This window comes from Myotis davidii, unplaced genomic scaffold (genome assembly GCF_000327345.1).
Source record: "Myotis davidii unplaced genomic scaffold, ASM32734v1 scaffold80, whole genome shotgun sequence".
Lineage (NCBI taxonomy): Eukaryota > Metazoa > Chordata > Mammalia > Chiroptera > Vespertilionidae > Myotis > Myotis davidii.
The window spans coordinates 879,193-887,529 of record NW_006292686.1 but is presented as its reverse complement, the minus strand read 5'-3'; positions in this window follow the sequence as shown (position 1 = coordinate 887,529).

The following is an 8,337-nucleotide window of genomic DNA, read 5'->3' as shown; positions in this document are numbered from 1 at the left end:
TTGGGCAGCTGGGGCTCCTCAGTTCTCTGTGAGGTGTCTCATTCTCCCGTAAGCTAGATGGGCTTTATCACAGCAAGGTGATCTCAGGGTTTTAATAGGGAGAGCAAGAAAGTTTCAAGAACCCATAAGGCCTAACCTCTGGGATTTATACCATATCACTTCTGCCTAATGGTATTCGTCAATCTGGATTTAAGAATGGAGAAATAGACTCCATGTCTTAATAGGAGGAGCGGCGGTGTCCTTGATATGCAAAGGTGTGTGACATGACACAGGGAATGTGATTCACTGGGGACCATGTTAAAAATAACTGATCTCATTTGGCTGGAATGTGGATGTGATGTTAGCCATCTTGGTCAAGGTATGGAGACCATGTGCTGAGATTGGAGCCTTGAGATGGAAAGATCTGCATCCCTGCCAATTTCGTGAAGGCTCTATAAGCCATAGACTGTCTGCCTCCACTGTGAGGTTTTCTGGGAGAGATGGATAAACTTTATTGTTTGAGCCACTGTCATTTTGGACTTTCTGTCACTTGTAGCCAAATCTTTTAATTCCTCTAATGCTCAACCTCTTTTAAATTTCCAGCTCTACTTACAAGCCTAGGTTACCACTGCTTGGAGCTTTCTGTAGTTTCAGGGTTGGAGAGGAAGGGAAAACCTAACACTTTGGAGATGTCACCGTGATATTTTGATGTAATTTCTGGTCCCACTTGACAAGCCTGGAGAAAATAAATGAGGGAAGCAGACAGGAGGAATGCTACCACGAGGCAGGACAATATTAGGAATTGTCAGGAGCCTGAAACATTGCCTGATTCTAAGTTGATTAATGTCATTTCAAGGACTAGCCCAGGGGAGAGCCCAGGCACCACAGTGGCAGGTCCAGGCACATTCCAGGCAAGCTGCGAAGGCCAGACCTGACCATGTATTGACTTGTGGATCAGTGGTTCATTTGAATGTGGTGAGAAGTGGGTCTGCTCCTTGATATAATGATAAGCTACGTATCTCAGATTCCATCTGGAAACCATTCTTAGGTTTACATTATGAAGAGATGACTTTGAGTTGGGTCTCTTTTAGCTCATCTGTTTTGCATGTGTGCAAGGGTGGGTTTTAGAGATGAACAACAGCTTTTCTCCTCCCCATTTTTTCTTCGAGTTTTATGGTTTGGTTTGGGCTTTATTTATAACATGTCACATGTAGAAATACAGCAGGCGCTATCCAGGGGCCACGTAGCATCATATCATTTTACATATTCCCCACTCGTAATTAGTTTAGGCTGTTTTAAGTTTTCATTTTTTCCCCCTATAATGATATAGTAGACACAAAGTGTTAACTAGAAACAGAAATATTCCCCCTTACCTTCGTCCCACCCTTCAACCACCCCCTTCTATGCCACCTCCCTCTACCCCTCCCTCCCATCAATCCAAGGTTCATTCACCACCAGTGAAAAACAGATTGATCTGGAGCTCCAGCTGCTCTTAAAGGCCAAAGGACCTTGAACCCTTCTCTCTATCTCTCTCCTCCTAACAGAATGACACGCAAACAAGCCTGCACAGACAGAGGCCTCTACCGACTTTTAAAAAAGTTTCATGCACTCGGCTGATTCTGTGATCTTGCTTTATTACTCATTGCTGAGTTTAAAGACCTCACTATTAGGGACCAAGAGTGTCTAAGACCTCCAACAGTACGTGGTCTTTTGGTCACTCAGGCCCTGTCACAGACTTTCGATGTCGCATCTTTCAGATATTTTAAATTGCTTTTAGCTCTCTATGAAGGACACTCTGGCAAGGCCACATATGGGAAAACTATGACATATGACAGAATTGTAGTCTACTTTAAAAAGGAAATATGCCCTGATTCCTGTTGCTCAGTGGTTAGGGCATTGGCCCACATACTAAAGGGTCGAGGTTCAATTCCCGGTCAAGGGCATGTACCTGGGTTGTGCCCCCTCTTCTTCTGCCACCCCCATGTTGCAAATGTTGATAGCTTAAAGTTATCCCAGAAGTTCCTTACACTATCCTCATTTTTTGGATTCTTTATTCTTTTTGCTATTCTGATTGGGTGTTTTTTGCTTCCTTATATTCCAAATCATTGATTTGATTCTCAGTTTCATCTACTTTGCTATTGATTCCCTGTGAATTACTCTTCATTCCAGTAATTCTTCCTGGTTCTTTTTAAAGGTTTCCATGTCCTTTTTCAGGCTATTGAAGTTTTCATTCTTCCCCTAAGTTCATTGAGCATCCTTTATGACCAGTGTTTGGAACTCTGCCTTTAGCACAGTGGTTCTCAACCTTCCTAATGCCACGACCCTTTAATACAGTTCCTCATGTTGTGGTGACCTCTAACCATAAAATTATTTTCATTGCTACTTCATAACTGTAATGAATCATAATGTAAATATCTGATATGCAGGATGTGTTTTCATTGTTACAAATTGAACATAATTAAAGCATAGTGATTAATCACAAAAACAATATGTAATTATATATGTGTTTTCCGATGGTCTTAGGCGACCCCTGTGAAAGGGTTGTTCCAGCCCCAAAGGGGTCATGACCCATAGGTTGGAATCGCTGCTCTAGTAGATTGCTTGTCTTCATTTTGTTAAGTTCTTTTTCTGGAGTTTTGTTATGTTCTTTCATTTGGGACATGTTTCTTTGTCTCTTCATTTTGGCAGCTTTCCTGTGTTTGTTTCTATGTATTAGATAGAGCTGCTACATCTGCTGGGCTTGGTAGAATGGCCTAATGTAGTAGGTGTCTTGTAGGGTTGTGACACAGCCTCCCTGTTCAACGGAGCTGGGTATACCAGGTAACCATGCCCCCTGCCACCCCCCCGCCCCCCAGGAGGCTGTATACACCCTCCTATTGTAGTTGTTTGAAAATGTTAGGAATTGTCAGTCTTGATTGTTGTTGGCATGTCAATGGGAGGGATTTACCTCAAGGCCAATTGGCTGCAAGAACTGGTTGTAACCACCATGTGGAACCAGCTTTGCAGAGGCCCACCCCACAGAGCAGGACTTATTTCAGTGAGACTCTGGTGCCCACTGATCCCACCCCTTGAATGTTTTGCTTGTGAAGGTGGTTGGGTGGTGCTTTGACATGGTCTGTCTGAAGCTGTCCACCAGGTGCTCTGGCTCTGGGGCCTCCCAGGTAGTACAGGCCAAGGTCACCCATTGCCTGTGTTCTGCCCAGAGCTACCTGACATGAGCTACAAAGCAATCTGCAGATGGCTGCTATTTGTATTGGGCTTGGAGGTGCCCAGGTGAGGCCAAGTTTTGAACCAAGGTTGGCTTCTGCTAGTACTGGGCCTGGGGCCAGTTAGCTAGAGGTACAGGATACGCTAGATACTGCTTATTTGAGAGATTTTTAGGAACGTCTAAAGCATAGGCCATTTGTGGAAAAACCACTGAAACCAGCTTGGGTGGGCCTTATGTTGGTGGGGCAGGGTCTCAAGGAATCACCAGGGCAGGGCAAATAGTGTGAGCCAGGTTGATGGAATCTCAGATATGGCACCTCCTCGTGCAGGCTCTGTGGAGAGAGGGCTCATTAAAGGAACAATGACTTCTGCCAGCACTGCTATCTGAGAGAAAGCTGCCATGAAGCTCTCACACTGATGCTGGACAATTCAGTTCCTACCCATTTGTCCCTGGTGCCTTTTGAGCTGCTACACCAGCACTGGAGCTCTGAGGAAGTGAGTCCAAATAACTCCATGCACAGGTCTTTAAGCTGAACAGTCTAGGACTCCAGCAGCCCTCAGTCTCAGCCACAATCTCTGCTAGTTTTTACAGTCAGAAGTTGTGGGAACTTCCCTTGCTGGCACTAGAATCCTGGGTTTAGTTGTATTTTTTGATGTGAGTGCTACATCTGGAAGCCAATGCATTCTGACTTTGCCATCAGGTGCTAAAATATTGAGGTGCACATTTAGGATTAACCTATCAACCAATTTTTCATTTTCAAAGATGAAAGTCACTAACTTGGCAGTAGATATGCACATATTTAGAATTTACTGCCATACCATAATTAATTATATTTAAACAATATATGCTGCATATTGATTAGCCACAAACATAGTTCCCATAAATAGAGTTAATTAGTATAAATTTTCTACAGTCAAATCTTATCTTTAATTATTATTTTCTTATTTTTTTACGTGGAGGTATAACATTGTCAACTTCTGATTTCTTTGATACCCTTTCTGTTAAACCATCACAACACTATTTCACCTCAACCCAGTAAATAGTCCTACATTTTAGAGGATAGATAAGTGCACTTTCAAGGGGGAGCAGAAACTTTGATATAAACACTTTTTGGCTATTGTGAACAAAACTGTTATGAATATTTTTATACGTTTTTATGTGGACGTAAGTTTTCATTTATTTTGGGTAGACCTAGGAGTGGAATTGTTGAAACCTATATGTTTAAAGGAGTAGCCAGACTGATTTCTAAAGCAACTGCACCATTTCACATTCCTACCAGCAACATATGAGGGCTGCGATTTCTCCACATCTCCTCCAACACTGGGTATTATGTCTTTTTGATAGTAGTCACCCTAGTACTCCTGGTTAGTTCTTGCTCCATTAAAAAAAAAAAACTCTGCTCAGGTCTTTATCTCGCATGTCACCTCCTGTGTTTCTTTTGTCCTTTCTCTTTCCATCAGCCTCACAGAGTCCTTTTTCTTGCCTTAAAAATAGTTAATGTAGTGGAGTTTGACAGGTGACTTGGGGCTGACAGTGGGGGTGGGTGGGGAGAGGCATCACTGCCCAGCACACGAAACGAACTTATGAGCAACTGTTAGTTTCTTTAGAGCTCCTCAGTCATTGCAGGTGCGAGGAGTTTCTCAGCAGCCCAATGTCTTCTTTAGGAGCTACGGCTTCCTGCCCTGTGCTGGTTCCCTCTTCCCCTCCATTGCCATTTATTTCTGGGCTGTCACCCATACTCTAGGGCTTAAAATTGTTCTCATTTATCATGCCCAACAATTTAGCTCCCCAATCTCCCCCTCACCTACACCAGCCTTGCCCTGGGACAATCCGACCACAACTAATATATCCCATACGTTGCTAAACTGGATAGTTTCTCTGAGAGAGATTTGCCTCTGGCTTTTGTCCCCTTAAAAAAAATTCTACACAGGTAAAGCAAAAACAAAACATCCCCCCCAAACAAAAGCAAAACAAAAACAAACAAAAAAAACCCATAATTGATTCAAATCCCACCACTAACAAAGTTATAGGCTGAAGAAGAAAAATCTCTCTCTCACCTCACCCCAGGCTATCCCCTATGAGCAGCCATGCATAACCATCTGTGGGCATTTTCTAGAACTTACATAAACATACATGCATGTGCACAGCATAAATCATGCTAGACATGATCTGCAACTTCCCTTTCCACTTAGATGCTGTATTGTGAGCTTCTTCCATTTTAATAGCCGTGGTGGTCCATGGTATGAGTTTACCACAGGAACTTACTCACTGATTTCTCTAATAATGTACACAACCACCTCATTCTATCAGTAATGCTGTGGTAAAACCCACACCCAAGGCACCTGCATGACCCTGAAAATGAGTGCCTCCTTCGAGTTTGCACGCAAAGAGTAGCTCTCTTGCCTCACCTTAGTCTCAGCCCTTGTACCCATTATCCATCAATTTCCCTTAGAAATACAGGGAATGGAGTAGGGTTCTAATCTCCCCCCTCAATTATCCCTGTTTATTGAGTTACTTATCCTCTCCCTGGTGAATTGAAATGGAACCTTATTCTATAATGGAACCATATATATATGTACACACACACACACACACACATATGCACACACATATGTATATATATATCGGGGGAGTTATTTCTGTGTTTTTCTATTTTGTTCCATTAATCCATGTATTTTTATTCTGTTAATTTGTTTGTTCATTTTGTTTCAATATAGCCCCACTTTGCATCCCATCCCAACTGACTCCACCCTTAGGGCCAGTCCTTACCCAGAAGTTATGGATCCAGCTTGCCGACTTCCCTTACCTCCTGTTCCAGAGGCTGGTCCTCTGGAAAACTGTGTGAACGTGGGTGTGGCTGGCAGCCATATTGCTTTGATTGTAACAACTCCATACTAAGCTTTAATACACAGCAAGCCAAGGTCCCAACCCATACTAATTTTTTCAAAAAAATTTTGGCAATTGTGTACTTTCATGTGTATTTTAGAATCATTTTGACGAGTTCTTTTGGCATTTAAATAAACTCTTTAAAAGTCATGCATTATCTCCTTTATCCTCACACCAACCTGATGAGGTATGTGCCACAGATGAGGAAGCTGATGCCAGAAAGTGATGCCTTATGGTGTGGTTCAGGCAGAAGAGCCAGGTACAGTCAATAAGCCATCTGGCTCCAGAGCATGCTCTCACATACCCTTAAACACTGCGGGGACAAAGATAAGTGCACAGTGAAGAGTTTGTGTGGTCACCATGACTGCAGATCTCTGACTGAAGGTCCTCACGGTGGCTCTGAAATCCATCATTGTGAAGGTGTTGAGTTCATGCTTCCCAGGCTGCTCCCAGTCAAGAATCTCCTGCCATAGAGAGCAGACCCCCTGAGTTTCATCGATGAGGCCTCATCATCATTCACTGGACCCCAGCGCTGTCCAAATTCTCAGCACGTGTTCAGTTCAGGGCCCTGGTGGGAAAAACCTGGGACCCTGAAACAGGTATCTAGGAACCAAGGGTGTGGCAGTAGGAGTGGCCTTGCCATCCCTCTGGTGACTCACTAGGGGATTATGTGCTTCCTTTCCCTGCAATTGTAGGCTCACTACAGGGCTGGAGGGCCTAGTGATGGTAAGGGAACTTTACGTTGTGGCTGCCATCAGGGCATCTTGGACAGTGAGTGACAAGAGCCACCATCCTGGCAGGGGTTAGTGACCCTGAGCAGTGGAGGAAGAAGGGCTCCTTTTACACATTTGAGTGAAATGCAGGGGATCCCCTTGGGTGCCTCTTGGTACCTTCTGCCCCACAGAAACCATGAATAGGTCCCCCCAGAAACCCTGGACTGAGAGTGGATCAGTGCCCTCCAGGAAAGAGGTTTGGGTATCATGCCCAGGTAAGCCATCAAGTTTGACTGAGAAGAGAGATACAAGTAAAGGGAAATCAGACTGGATAGTGGAAGAGAGAGGGGATAAATATGAGGTTGGCCTTGAGTTCAGCGGTATCTATGGGGACTTGGTCCCACTAACTTTCTTCTGGAGTTTCCTCTGAGGAAGAGAGAGGCATGGGGGCCATGGAAGGACTACTACCTGACACTGTGGGGAGAAGCAAATATATGGCATGTTATGGTCAATATATGGCATGTTTTGCCCAAAACTCATATACTGTGTCTCAACCCCCAGTACCTTAGAATGTGACTGTATTCGGAGACAGGGCCTTTACAGAGGTAATTAAGATGAGGTCATGAGGGGAGGTGGGGCTTAATCCAATAGGACTGGTGTCCTAATAAGAAGATGGGACAGGACACACAGGGAGGAAGGCCATGTGAGGGCACAGGGAGAAGGTGGCCATCTACAAGCCAAGGAGAGCAGCCTCAGAGGAGCCAACCCTGCCAACACTTTGATCTCTGACTTCCAGCTTCCAGACCTGTGAGACAATGCATTTCTGTTGTTGAAACCATTCAGTGGTATTTGATGTGGCAACCTGAGCAAACGAATACATGGCTGAAGTGGTGGACCATGGATGCCCCCCAAAATGCCTGCCATGTCTACAACTGCAGATGGTGTGACTGCCTGTCCCCTGCTATTTAGCTCTGTGACCCACCACAGAGCTCTGGGAGGCCTGTTTCCCACAGACAGGAGGGGGACTTTGGCTTGAGGGTTCTCTGTCAGCTTGGCTGAAAGTGCACACTGCAGTGTCCCACTCGCCCTCCCCAAGCTTCGTTCCGGACAGTGTCAGGTCTGCCGTGCGGTCTGCCTGCTGACTCCCAGCCGCCTCTGGTTCCCATTCCATTTTATTTCTTCCAAATGTTTTCCCTAGAAACTGCTCTTGTACACACCATCCTTTCTTAGTGTCTGCTTATTAGAAGACATGAGCTATTAAGGTTGAGCTCCCTCTCTCTCCCCATTGCACAGGTGAAGAAATTGAGACCCACTTTCGAGAACTCTATCTGAGCAACATCTCTTGGCCTATTTACACCTGCCATGTGTCAGCACTTTTGTAGGCAGGTTCTTTTGCCAGCAAGTTCTGGGTGTTAAGCTGTATTTCATAATTCATATTGTGAAAAAAGTATCTTTTAACTTTTACTTTGAGAATTTCCTTTTAGATAACACATTCATATCTGCCTTTTCTGGTTTATTCTCTCCTGGTCACTCATTGCTGTCTAACCTCTT